Below are 14,641 nucleotides of genomic sequence, written 5' to 3' on the forward strand. Positions count from 1 at the left end.
TTAGAAAGTTATTGGCATAGAACATTGAAGATTTATGACTTTAACCTACTTAATGAGCATTACAGTTACTGAGGGAAATTTTGAATATGCCAAAAAAACTTAATTATGAAGTTTTAGTCTATGTGTTATTTTGTTTCCCTCAAGTAGGTGATCTGATCTACTGATCTATGATTTTCCTTTTCTTTCAACAGGTTCAGCAGCAAAGACTGATTGCTAAAAATAATATCTAGATCTCTGTCACATCAACCAAACTGTTGAATATGATAATATAAAGCACCAGAAAATAGTACTTTACTAGTAACATCACTGACTCGGTGGATGTGAGTTTGAGTAAGCTCTGGGAGTTGGTGATGGACAGGGAAGCCTGGCGTGCTGCAGTCCATGGGGTCACAAAGAGTCGGACACGACTGAGTGACTGAACTGAACTGAGTAACATGCCCATATTATCTGTTTTCCAAAGCCCTTATATGTTCATAGGAGATGAATCTGAGTACATAGGTAGGCGTTAGAACAAGGCAGGCATTTCACAAAGGAATTTATGGCTCTAATTCCAGCTTACTAGGACTCTATCAGAGTTTATAGAAGCTATAATTCCTATCTCTGACATGAGGTTCAGGTCAGATATCTCACTGTTTGATGAACATCTCTAAATGAATGGACAGAAACATCTCAAAATCAATACATTCTAAATCAAATGTCTTCTTTCTAATCCTCTACCCTTACCCAAAGTTCCCAAACCTGCTCCGCACAGTTCCTAAATGGCTTGTCAAGATATGCACAGTGAAAACTGAGGCAGCCAAGGTCAGGGGCAGCAGCTTAAATGGAATCTCTCTCATGTACCTTTCACAAAGCTACGGAAGTCAACCAAAGCAATAAAACCACATAAATCCAATACAGTCAACATTATAAGGAGACAGAGGGGTCCAAACTTAAATAGAAAGATAAACACCCAATTCTGGAAAAGATACCTCTTGAGCTGCCCTTTTAAGCCCTTGCAGAGAGCAAAGATGGGAGTGGGGTGAGGTCTGGAAAAACTATAAAGAAGAGAAAAGAGTAAAAGAAGGGTCTAAGATAGACTTAGCATCACTCCTCAGAAGAGAAAAACACATTGCAAGCACAAAAAGTACTGAGAGTGTCCTGGCAGATCTGAGCACTCACTACAGGGATGAGACTTAAAAGTACAAGGGCATCTAGGAGGCATCAGTCAACTTGTCCTACTCTTGGGGAAGAGAAGGTAACAGGGAAGGGAGAGACTTATTCAGTCTTTGTTGGAGACTAGGTAAGTGAAGGGGAAAAGAAACAAGAGGATAAATTTGCAGTTCTGCAAGACAAGAGGGAATTCTGAAACAGAAGGCTATGTAAACCTTCCTCCCACCACTAAGAAAGCACAATCCATTAGACACTGCACTTCAGCACAGCAGCACGGCAGGCTTCCTTGAACTAGGATGGCTGTCAATTACTCTAAGCCTAAACCTGCCCAAGAAATAAAATAGAAAAAAGTAATCTCCCCACAAAGTTATTAGTAGAAGAGAACAGAAATGAGAATAAAACATCGCAGCTGATAAAAATCATTCCAGGGAGTTCCCTGGAATAGTGCATGCCAAGTCGTTTAAGCCGTGTCTGACTCTTGCTGACCCCATGGACGGTAGCCCGCCAGGCTCCTCTGTCCATGGGATTTTCCAGGCAAGAATACTGGAGTAGGTTCCCATTTCCTTCTCCACTGGAATAGTGATAAAGGAATAACAAATAGGTTGAGGGAATTCCCTGGCTGTCCAGTGGTTAGGATTCAGAGCTTTCACTGATATGGCCTGAGTTCAACCCTTGGTTGGGGAATTGAGGTCTTGCAAGCAGAGCAGTGCAACTGAAAAAATAAAAAAAACAAAAGAACTTTCCAAAAAACCTAACCATGAAGCAGAAGAAAACTAACACAATATCTGATTTAAATATCCTCTAACAATGATTTGGAGATAGAAAGAACCACTTTAAATTGCTCAGCAGTGAAGAACCTGCTTGCCATGTGGGGGACCTGGGTTCGATCCCTGGGTTGGGAATATCCCCTGGAGAAGGGAATGGCTACCCACTCCAGTATTCTTGTCTGGAGAATTCCATGGATAGAGGAGTCTGGTCAGCTACAGTCCTTGAGTTGTAAAGAGTCGGACACGACTGAGCGACTAACACACATACAATGTTGATAAAAAAATAAATTGATAGTTGATTTAACTCAGGAAAGAGACAGAAAAATGATCTCATAAATAGAGACTAAATAACAAGATGCCAACAGGAGAACAGAAATAAAAATTTAAGAAGGGAAATTAAAGAAAGGCAGACTAGCAGGTTAGAGGCTAAAAATGAGGGGGAAAGAAGGGAGCGAGTTTAGAGAGACAGCAGTTGAATGGAAGATAGGCAAGGAAGATACAACAAAAGTTAACTAGAGTTCCTTAAGAAAGAAAACAAAATAATGGAATAGAACCAATATTTGAACATAAACCAAGAAAAACTTCTGGAAATAAGATCTGAATGTACATATTGAAAGGACCCATCAGGTAATTGGCTAACTAACTCAGAACAACCAATTCAGAGACATATTTGAATAAAATTATTAAGATAAAGAAAACACTCTCATAGCCTCCAGTCATAAAGACTAAATAACTTCAGTGTAACAGAATTAGAGTGACGTCAAACTTATCAAGAGCAACGTACAACGCAAAGTGAGAATGCAGCAGCATTTTGAAGAAATTCAAGGGAAGAAAGTGAAAGCCAAGGATTTCAACTCAGCCAAGCTGTCCTTCAAGGAAATAGACCAACAGTGTAAAACAAGCAAGAATTCCAGTAATGTTATATTCCTGAGCTCTTCTCAAAAAATCTGAGAGGGTAACTTTCACCCAACCAAGAGCTGATTGGGAAAACTTCAGCAAAAGGACTTATAGTGAACATTTAATGTATTCAGTGTATTCAAAGACTTTGTATACATTTAAAATATTCAAAGACTGAAACAAAGGGAGGTACAAAAGTGGAAGAATAAATATATAAGTAAAAACTTGTAGATGTTACCAGTTTTGATAGTGTAGGAAGTAATGCAACTAAAAATTTGTTAAAAGAATGGGGGAAAAGGGAAGCAGAATAAGTTCATGGATAACTGAACTGCTGCTGCTGCTAAGTCGCTTCAGTCGTGTCAGACTCTGTGCGACCCCATAGACAGCAGCCCACCAGGCTCCCCCGTCCCTGGAATTCTCCAGGCAAGAACACTGGAGTGGGGTGCCATTGCCTTCTCTGGGATAACTGAACAGGTAGGAATCAAAAGATATATTAAGAAAAAACAAAAAACAACTGGGGGCTTCCTTAGGGGCTTGGTGGTAAAGACTCCGCCTGCCAATGCAGGAGACACAAGTTTGATCCCTGGTCTGGGAAGGTCCCACATGCTATGCAGCAACTAAGCCTGTATGCCACATAGAGCCTGTGCTCCGGAGCCCAGGAACCACAACTACTGAGCCCATGAGCTCCAACTACTGCAACCCTCACGCCCAAGAGCCCATACTCTTCAACAAGAAGAACCACTGCCGTGAGAAGTCCACGCGCTGCGATGAAGAGCAGCCCTTTCTTGTCGCACCTAGAGAAAAGCCCGCACAGTAACGAAGACCCAGCACAGCCAAAAACAAACAAATAAATAATAAATAAATAAAATTATAAAAAAACTTGACAAACCAGAGAACAAAAGGTTAAATAAGAAAACAAGGACTATGAGAATTTTTTTTTTTTAAAGTATTAGTCTAGGGAATTCTCTGGCAGTCTGGTGGTTAGCACTTGGTGCTTTTACTGCCGTTTCACTTCCCGTCAGGGAACTAAAATTCTGCAAACTGTGCAGCTCTGCCAAAAAAAAAAAAAAAAAAAAAAAGGCATTAGTCTAAAGGTAACTACTGAAACAAAAATATAAGCTTTCCAAAATACCAAAGAAATTGAAAAAAAAATAAATCTAACACAGTACATAGAGAAATTCAGAAAATTTTACATTCTGCACATAATAATTATAACATAAAACAATATGGCAGAATAGAAACGAAAATAAGTTGTATCAGTAAATATGAGTGGGCTTAAGTCATTTATTAAATGAGAAAAATTTTAAGTATGGCTCACAAAACAAGATCCAGTTATAAGCTATATGCAAGAGACACACCTAAAATAAAGTGATTCAGAAAGGTTAAAAATGTAGGAAATAGAACTGCCTTATGATCCAGCAACCCCACTGCTGGGCATACACACTGAGGAAACCAGAAGGGAAAGAGACATGTGTACCCCAATGTTCATCGCAGCACTGTTTATAATAGCCAAGACATGGAAGCAACCTAGATGTCCATCAGCAGATGAATGGATAAGAAAGCTGTGGTACATATACACAATGGAGTATTACTCAGCCATTAAAAAGAAAACATTTGAATCAGTTCTAATGAGGTGGATGAAACTGGAGCCTATTATACAGAGTGAAGTAAGCCAGAAGGAAAAACATAAATACAGTATACTAACGCATATATATGGAATTTAGAAAGATGGTAACAATAACCCGGTGTACGAGACAGCAAAAGAGACACTGATGTATAGAACAGTCTTATGGACTCTGTGGGAGAGGGAGAGGGTGGGAAGATTTGGGAGAATGGCAATGAAACATGTAAAATATCATGTAGGAAATGAGTTGCCAGTCCAGGTTCGATGCACGATGCTGGATGCTTGGCGCTGGTGCACTGGGACGGCCCAGAGGGATGGTATGGGGAGGGAGGAGGGAGGAGGGTTTGGGATGGGGAACACATGTATACCTGTGGCGGATTCATTTTGATATTTGGCAAAACTAATATAATTATGTAAAGTTTAAAAATAAAATAAAATTAGAAAAAAAAATGTAGAGACAGGAAAAGGTATATAGGACAAATGGAAACAATAAGAAAGGAATTTGTGATCTTGGTATCAGACAAAGTAAAATTAAAGCTAAAAAAAGTATTAAATATGACAAAAGGGGGCAGGTTTTAATGCTAAGAGCAAAAATTCATAATGTAGATGTAACAGTCTCAAATCACACAGCAATTACTGTTGTAAAGCAGAAACTCTAGGGCATGCAAGGAGACATGTATAGAAACAAATTAATAATGAGAGACTTAAATACATCACGCGGTAAAAGACAAGGCCAGTGAACACAAAATATGTAACTCTGCAGAAGACCCAAACAATGCAAGCAGTAAAGTGAACCTAGAGGAGAGATATAAACTGAATTTTAAACTCTGATAATACGGAATGGACCTTCTTATCAAGCACACAGGGACTAGTCACAAAAACTGTTGTTTCTGTTCAGTTGCTCAGGCATGTCTGACTCTTTGCGACCCCATGGACTGCAGCTTGCCCAGGCTTCCCTGTCCTTCACTATCTCCTGGAGTTTGCTCAAACTCACGTCCATTGAGTCAATGATACCATCCAACCATCTCATCCTCTGCCGCCCCCTTCTCCTGCCCTCAATCTTTCCCAGAATCAGGTTATTTTCCAATGAGTTGGCCCTTCTCATCAGGTGGCCAAAGTATTGGATCTTCAGCTTCAGTGTCAGTCATTATTATTAAGTCACAAAGAAAGCATCAGGAAATCTCAAAAGTAGAAATATTATAAATAACATTCTGGTCATAAAATATCAAACAAGAAATTGGAACAAGAATTAAAAACATAAAATAAAAAAAGATCTTCTACCTAGAAGTGAAAAAGTCTTCTATTAAATACCTCTTGGGTAAAGAGGGAAACACAAACTAAACTAATAAAATTAAAAAAAATGATTATGAAAATACAACATATCAAAATCTAGAAGATACATTTAAAGTAGTGGTTCTCTACTAGGGTTGGTTTTGGCCCCCAGGGGAATTTTTCAGGGTCTGGAGACATATTTTTATGAGTATGCAGAGACCAGGAATGCTGCTAAACATTCCTCAAGGTGCAGGACAGACCCCCATGATAAACACCACTCTGATCTAAAATAATAACACAGTTGAAGTACCCTGTCATAAAGCAGTAAAGAGAAGAAAAGCCAGAGATCAAAACAAACATATAGAAAAAAGATAGAAGGCTAAAAATTAACAAATTAAGTTCAACATTTAAAAATATAGAAAAGCAAATACAAAATGAACCAAAGTAAAGCACAAAAAGGGAAACAATAAATTAATAAACTGAAATAGAAATTAATAAATCAAAGAAAACATAAAACAGTAAATCTAATTAATAAACCTAAATCCTGGTTCCTTGAGAAATTTAAAATAGACAAATCATTACCTAACTTAATGAAGGAAAAAAGGAGAAATAACAATATGTAAAATAAAATCACAAGAGGGAATAACCATCAAAACAGAAGAATTTTTAAAATATCATGAGACTATTTTGTAGGCATTTATGCAAATGAATATGAAAACTTGGATGAAATGGATAATTTCCTCAAAAGACAGAGTTTACCAAAATTTGTCCAATTAGGGATTGAGAATCTAGACTGGTTTAAGTATAGGAAATAGAGGAAGTTTTTTTTTTCTTTTTTTTTTAATCCCACAGAAAAGCACAAGAGGTCAGACTTTGACCACTATGGTGGGGTAAAGAGATTGGCAAATTTTCTTCCTAAAACACAAGGATAACACTAAGCAAAACTGTCCAAGAAACAAAAACAAAAATACAACAGTTTTCAGGATCTGGAAACTGAGTAGAAGCAAAAAGCAAATGGGGAAGTATTTATTTATGATACGCTGCTAGAAGGCTACTTAAGAACAGTGGGGTCTGCGGCTTCTTGCCTGAGGCTTCCATCATTCCTCCGCTACCCCTGCCCCCAGTTCAATGAGGGCAGTAATAAGGCCAGTGTGGACGGGTCATGAGCCAGCAGCCTTGCTCCCGAGGCGGTGTGTTTGATATACCTCAGAAGATGAAAACCTGTGACAACGTCAGTGAAATTCTTATGAATTGATATGAAACAAATGGGAAAGAAAACAGTTTTTCAAGCCTTAAAATGAGGTTCTCATGCGGGTGAGGTGTAGACCAGCCAAGGGATTTATGGGAAGATCCTAAAAATGAGAGAACCACAGAGGGGCTAGATTAGCTTTCCACACACGGGGAAGATCAAAGAAAGTCTTTAAAAAAGTTAAAGCTTGGCAGGTTGGAGGATTGATTGAATTTTGAATCCTCTCTCCAACCCACATACTGATTTCCTAGAAGAGGTGGAAGACTTATGGCTAGAGATGTCTGAGTACCACCACTGCCCAAATTATTGGCGACCACTAAGCTCTGCAAGACAGTGGTGACTTCTAGAAAGCCAGACTAAAAAACTAACACACTGAATAGAAACATTAGCAGCCACACATATGGGAGGAGATGGACTCTGAAATACAGGCAGAATGCAAAAACAAAAATCAACCCATTAAAAAAACCAACAAAAACCCAGGGGAGAAAATCAGAATCCAGAATTTCTGGATAATATTTATCTAAAATGTCCAATTTTCAATAAAAAATTATGCAGCATGCTAAGAAAAGGGAAAGTGTGACCTATACTCAGGGAAAAAGTCAATAAAAATGAATTCTGAGCAGATGGATTTTGCTGACAAAGACTTCAAAATCAGCTTTTATAAATATGTTCAAGTAATTTAAATAACGAAAAGAGAATATGACAACAATGACTCAGATAAACAGGGAATCTCCACAGAAGAATGAGAAGCATAAAAAAGAACCAAATGGGAATTTTAGGGTCAAAAGATATAACTGAAAAATTCACTAGATGGATTCAGTAGCAGATTTGAGATGGCAGAAGACAGAATCAGTAAATCTGATAACAGGTTAATAAAAAATGACCAGTTGGAAAGAGAGACAAAAGCCTTAAGATGAACAGACTTCTGGAACAAAAATCAACAGTACCAATATACATGTAGTGAGATTTCTCAGAAAGAGGGAGTGAGACAAAGGGGTAGAAAATTACATTTGAAGAAATAATGGCCAAAACCTTTCTAAACGTAATGGAAAACACTAACTACAGATTCAAGAAGCTTAATAAATCCCCAAGTAGGATAAATGTGAAGAGATCCATACTTAGATAAATCATAATCAAACTTCTGGAAACCAAAGATGAAGAGATCTCTCAAAAACAGTGAGAGAAAATGATTCACATACAAGGGAACAGCAACATGCTCACTGACCAACTCTTCACCAGAAAAACAATCACAAAAAAATCAATAAAAGAAAAAACTCGCTCTTTAAAAAGATCAATAAAATTAATGGACTTTTATCTAGATGGACTAAGAAAAAAGAAAGAAAAATTACCAAAATCAGAACCACCCTATAGAAGAAGAAGATTAACAGAGAATATTATGAACAACTTTAAGCAACCACATTAGATACCTTGGTTGACCAAATGCCTAAAAAGACAAAATATCAAACTAACTCAAGGAAAAATAGAAAATCTGATTACACCCTTAAAAAATAAAAGAAACTGAATTGGTAATTAAAAATCTACCTACAAAGAAAAGTCCAGGCTCAGATGGCTTCACAGATGAACTCTACCAAACACCGAGAAGAATTAATATCAACTCTTCACAAATTGTTCTAAAAAATTGAGCAAAGAACATTTCCCAGCCCCTTCTGTAAGGCCAATATTAACCTTGATACAAAGTCCGAAAAAGAAATCACAAGAAAACTATAGATCATTATTCTCATAGATTTAAGAATCCTCAACAAAATTAGTAGAAACATATAAGGTGGATGTATGCCATGACTACAAAGGATTTATCTCAGGAATGCAAAGTTATTTTAATATCTAAAAATTAGTAATGCAAAACATCATATTAATATGACAAACAACGCAGCATCTCAGTAGATATGACAAAAATCCAACATCCATTCACAATAAAAATCTCAACAAACTGTATTAGAAGGGAATTCCCTACAGGAGATCTGTGAAAAACCTACAGTTAGTAGGCTGCAGTCCATGGGGTCGCACAGAGTCAGACACGACTGAAGCGACGTAGCAGTAGCATCATCAGGCTTAATCGTTCTCTCCTAAGACTGAGAAAAAGATGTCTGCTTTCACCCACTACTTAACATTGTTTTGAAAGTTCTCATCAGTGCAATAAGTCAAGTAAAAGAAATTAAAAGGATGTGCCTCGTGGCTGGGCCCAGGGGTGGACCCAGGTCCCCGCAGTGAAAACACTAATTCCTAACCACTGAACCACCAGGGAATTTCCAAAATATTTATAGTATCATTACTCATAGGAGTCCTAAACTGAAAGCAAACCATCAATTGATGAATGAGTATCCATGCAATGAAATACCATTCATTTCATTCAATTCAAAATACCAGTAATAGAAAAGAACAAAGAAATTAACACAATACTGTAAATCAATTACACTACAATAAAAATTAAAAACAAAATAGAAAGGAACAAAGTACTGATACATGCTATAATATGTTAAATATTTTTAAAAAACCCCATAATGCTATGTAAGAAAAGCCACACACACATAAGGAACACACATGATCGCATTTACATGAAATTTCTAGGAGAGTCATATGAGCCACTAAGAAGGACACAGGATCTCCTCTGTGATACTTATGCCAAAAAATGGAAACCTGAATATAATTATAAGGTAATAGTAGACAAAGCCAAACTGAAGACCATTCTACAAATAACTGGCTTGTGTTCTTAAAATATCAAGGTCATGAAAGGCAAAGATCAAAGTACTGTTTCAGACTGAAGGAGAGTGAAGAGAAGCAAAAAATGAAATGTGATGCGTGATCTGGAATTTGGTTCTGGAATGGGGAAAATCGTAACTATAAAGAATCATCCTGGGATATCTGGTGAAACCTAAATACTGATTGTAGGTCAGATATCAGATTTCCTGATTTTGGTAATCTTTACTGAGGTTATATAAGATAATGTCCCAGTTCTTAGGAAATAAACACTGAACTGTTTAAAGGGACAGGATGTCTACAATGTACTCTCAAACAGCACAGAAAAATTAATATGCATATATATACAATACACACACAAAGAGAAAGAAAGCAATAAAAAATAGAGCAAAATGTAAACAATTAAAGGATATAAATGTATAGGAGTTCATTGTACTATGCTTTCAGGTTTGAAATTATTATACCAAAATAGAGCTATTTTAGGAACCTATATATAGGGGGACTATAGTGTCAACTCACTTTTTTTCTGCCTATCTAGTTCAATGACAGCAAAACATCTTTCTCAAACATCAATATAATCAGAGATCGTCCTTTCTCAAAAATGGCTATGGCTTCTACTGTCACAGAATAAAGTTCAAATTGTAGTATGGTATTTACAGTCCTTTCAACACTGGTCCCAATGTACCTTCCCCGCCAGTGCTTCTCAGATTTTTTCCCCAAACACTGTCAAGTCTCTAAGTCTCTGCTTACATGCTGCTTGGAAGGTTTGACCCCCAAACCCTTTTCATCTTTTGCAGTTCAACTCAAATGCTTTTTCTACTTACCATTTCCCTGATCCCCAAAGGCAAGCCCTTTCTCACCACACATACTGAGTTAACAACTTCTTCACTCCTTTTTTACACATTACTTACTGCACTTGAGGTACTTTGCCCACTGTCTGGCACACAGTAGGTGCTCGACCTGTCTGTTTCAGTCTTATCGTAATTTTATTTGCTAACCTTTCCACTAAATATGTACCTTTCTGCTTTAAACAAAAGCAGTAATACATTTTGGTTGTTAATATAGTACCTGGGCAGGAAATCAATATTAAACAGTGAGACAGTTATCTGCAGTGAATAGAAGCAACTGACAGAGAATATTTTTCAGTCACTAGTCACCTTCAATCTGAACCTATGTACCTCTTGGCTAATCTACCAAATGTTTGACTATTAAAGTTAATGAAGTTCTGTGTACAAAGGCAAAAACAGGTACAGGCTTGGGCCGACTGGTGAATATGACACAGACAGGTAGATACTTGAGTGGATCATTAAATTCTTTGAAAATGTTCTATTTATCTTCCTTAGTCTTGAGGATTTGCAAAAGGATGCACATACAAACTAAGACAACATTTGGGGGCAGATTATTTGCCATGATTGTACCACGAGGCAGGTCACGAGGGTTCAAGCTAGCCTTTAAAGACAATACTGAGAAAAGGAAAACAAAATTAAGAAAGGGAGAGGAAATGGGGTGAAAAAACATATTAATTTCCTAATCTAAAAGTTTATAGGAAACTGGTAAATCGTGGCATTATGAATAGGGGAGTAAGGAGACCCTTTGAAGACCAAGACAAGTTACAGATTCTACACGCTAAAAGTCACAATCCGCCACACTGTTATTATTTGCAATGCAACAAACATGTATTTATATTTAATAAAACTGACCGGAAAAATGGGCTATAAAACCATTCTCCGTCTGTCTTATAAACATCATACCAAATCGCAGAACTTCAGAAGTACACACACCCGTTTAAAAACCTGTCTTCGTGACAATACAACAGGATTAACTAAGAGCACCCCAGGAAACCAAAGACCACATCATTCACATAATCCAAGAAACGAACTTTGTGTAAAAGCCTCACATTTCATGTGAACACATAACAGATCTGAAAGTCTGGCATAATCCACTTGATTTCCAGGCTTCTAAACTAGCCTCGACCATACATTTAATGACAGTCCAGCTTCTCGGCACGCCAGGGGTCGATGTTCCCAAGCACAGCCGCTCCGCTGCCCCGGGGGCCCACACCGGGTGGGTCTTACAGTCGGCTGGTGCCACCCATCGCCTCTGGGCCCTCGCCCATCCCTGTCTGTCCCTCCGAGGAGGCCAATCGGGAAGGCTCCCCCGCTCCCCTTCTCTCAGGGAACCTTCCCTTCTCTGGAAACCTCCATCCAGACCCCGTTTCTCTCTCCATCGCCCCCGGCACTGACCCACCTGCCTCCCAACCGCCGGACTTAGGGCTCAGACGGGGCGATGGCGACACAGCCTCTAGCGGCCCCGGCGCAGCGACTACGGCGCTGGGCGCTGTGCGCAGGCAGCCCCCGCGCGGCGTCTCCCGGGCAACCGGACGCTCAGGCCGCGCAGGGCAGGGCGGCTTCCGGAGCGGGTTCCCCCGGCGCCCGCCGCAGGGAAAATCGCGGCCTGGGTTCAGCATCTCGGTGGGTCACCTGTGGGCCAGCCCTTAACAGCAGAGTGTGGACGCAGCCGCAGTTTCTCCTCCCGGAACCTTTGTTAAGCTGCCCTGAAGGAGGCACTCGGGGAACGTTTTAACTTTTCCAGAACATTGCGATCACACCAAGTACTGTTCCTATCCCAGGCCTCAGGAGCACTAAAAGTTAGCATTGAAGTTACAGTAGGCCGTTTCCCTCCCTGGGCATAGACCTTGAGGTGGCCAGATCCTCTATTCTTAATCGTTCCTCTTTGGTTCTGCCCTAGTGTCCACATAGCTTCTCAGCAGATTTAAGGCTTTTCCGAAACAAGTAGCTTTATCTATTAGTTGCGGTCCATCGCTGCTGTTTTGATAATTCAGCAAGCATTGTTACTATTATGTGGGGCTGATTCACAGTGAAAGACATGTTTGCCACCCAGTAGGGAAGCGAGTCAAGCAAACAAGTAATGTGATGAATGCTATATGGGGTCATAGGTACTAACACTGGAAAAAGATAATTTTTCTAAAGTCTACTCGTTTACAAGATGAACGTGGGAACACTAACTCTATGTTGTTAATGAGCACATACACACTTTGGCCTCAGTAAAATGCTCCCCAATCATGCCCAGATTTAGGATGTTGATTATTCTGATTCCCTCAGAGGTAACTCTTCTTCCTTTTTCTTCTCTATCTTCAATTCTCCACTTCCTTCATTTGCTGAGACATATCCTCTAATCTCTGCCCATCTTTAGAAACAAAAGACAGAAACAAAAACAAAACTAGAAACTTTTACCTCCTTCGCCTTTAAGACCAAACATAATCCCACTGAACTCAAATCTACATAAGCTTGTATCAACTTATTTTTCTATCATTTTTACCCTCATCATGCTATATAGGTAATTTTCCCAGTAAGGATTCAAGAGATCACATCACCTTAGGTACAGACCCAACGCCTATTTTCTGTCTTTGGCCACATCACACGGCATGTGGGATCCTAGTTCCCCAGTCAGGGATCAAACCCTGCACCCCTGCATTGGAAGCATGGAGTCTTAACCACTGGACTGCCAGGGAAGTCTTTTTTTTTTTTTTTTTGCCAATGGCTATTTTCATCATGGTATTTAATCTCTGCAGTTTCTGTAACTGTTGACTATTAGAACTACTCTTCTCAATAGGAAGCTCTTTACAAATAGGCCCATCCCTGCTTGGCAGTAGCATGTTAGCATGTCTTGTTACTCTGCCTCACACACCCTGAGCTCTACTTTATTTAACGTCACTATTCCTTGAATAAGCATTTTTGCATATGCCTACAGCTCCCTACCCTGATTTTTTTCTGCACTTGATAAACTCATCTATTAACAACCTGGTTTATATATAACATTCTATAAAGGCTTTTCTTTTCTCAAAGCAGAATTAGGCACAGCCTTTTGTATTGTTCTTCAAACCTATTTATTCATCCAAGTGTGCTCCTGGAATATTGGGAATGATGATCTTCTGTCTTCTCCCCAGTGTCAGTAAAGCACTTGGACCCACTGTGAATGATCAATGTTTGTTAGCTAAACAATTATCTCACCAGAGGAAACTTGGAAAGTCAAGTCTTTGTAATGAGTTTTGACTAGATGTGTTTCATAAGGTTTAACGGTAAAATCAATTATATGCAAATCCTTTTATTCTTACACAAAACACTTTGAATAAGGAAAATCTTTTTTGATAAAGTGAAAAATTAAAAGACAGAAAGTTAATTTCTTTTGCTGCAAAGAGACCATGAAAATCAGATTCTGAAATCCAATTCCTGGAGAAAGTAAGTGTAATTTCAGGGCAGAAATGGCTCGAGTGTATTTCAGAGGGTAGTGGATATATTCTGTGTAGTATACAGCTTAGCATAGTAGTTGAGAGTATACACTCTGAACTAAGTGCCTAGGTTCAAATCCTAGCTCCACTGTTTCCCAGCTATATTCTTGGGCAAGTTATTTAATCTTTCGGTGCCTTAGTTTCTTCATCTGTAATACGGCATTAACGATACTTACCTCATTGGCTGTTTTGGGGCTTCCATGGAAGAATCTATGGAAAATATGTGGAATAGCACAAACACATTCATTGGGCACTTATTATTATATTCCCTCATGTAATACTCTTTAGTGTTTACCCACTATTTAGTATAGCACACTTTCATCTACGGTAAAAAGTGATGCCTGTCCTTTATTTCCTGATCTCTACTGAAATCAGTAACACACTAGCAAGATGAATGATGCCAATAAGGCCTAGAAAAATTGGTATCATTTTCAACATCAATGTCCAAGAAACTAGCTCACAAGAATAGACAACTCTGAATTTCAATGAAATAAAATCTTTCCCAACATTTCAGTTAGGGACTCTCTTCCTATTTACTAAATAAAGATTCTCAATCAAAAGTTGGTAGGTGGAGCTCTCAAATTTGCATTCCTGAGTGTCACCACTGATTATTCTTTCTCAGTCAAGGGATACTTGGATCACACTCAGAAACACTGATT

The 14,641-nt window shown here is 38.7% G+C and overlaps 1 protein-coding gene across 3 annotated transcripts in view; it reads right to left on the reverse strand.

The window, feature by feature from the left end:
* CDKL4 (cyclin dependent kinase like 4) overlaps positions 1-12,062 on the reverse strand; it is a 62,791-nt gene extending 50,729 nt beyond the window's left edge. The window contains exon 1 of one of the 3 annotated variants that reach the window (XM_070798539.1): positions 11,921-12,062. The gene's annotated coding sequence lies outside the window, so the exon portion shown is untranslated. The remainder of the gene's footprint in view (positions 1-11,920) is intronic. The other 2 variants (XM_019970038.2, XM_070798538.1) reach the window with 2 other exon arrangements.
* Between the last annotated feature and the right edge of the window lie 2,579 nt (positions 12,063-14,641).

Source organism: Bos indicus, chromosome 11 (assembly GCF_029378745.1).
Source record: "Bos indicus isolate NIAB-ARS_2022 breed Sahiwal x Tharparkar chromosome 11, NIAB-ARS_B.indTharparkar_mat_pri_1.0, whole genome shotgun sequence".
Lineage (NCBI taxonomy): Eukaryota > Metazoa > Chordata > Mammalia > Artiodactyla > Bovidae > Bos > Bos indicus.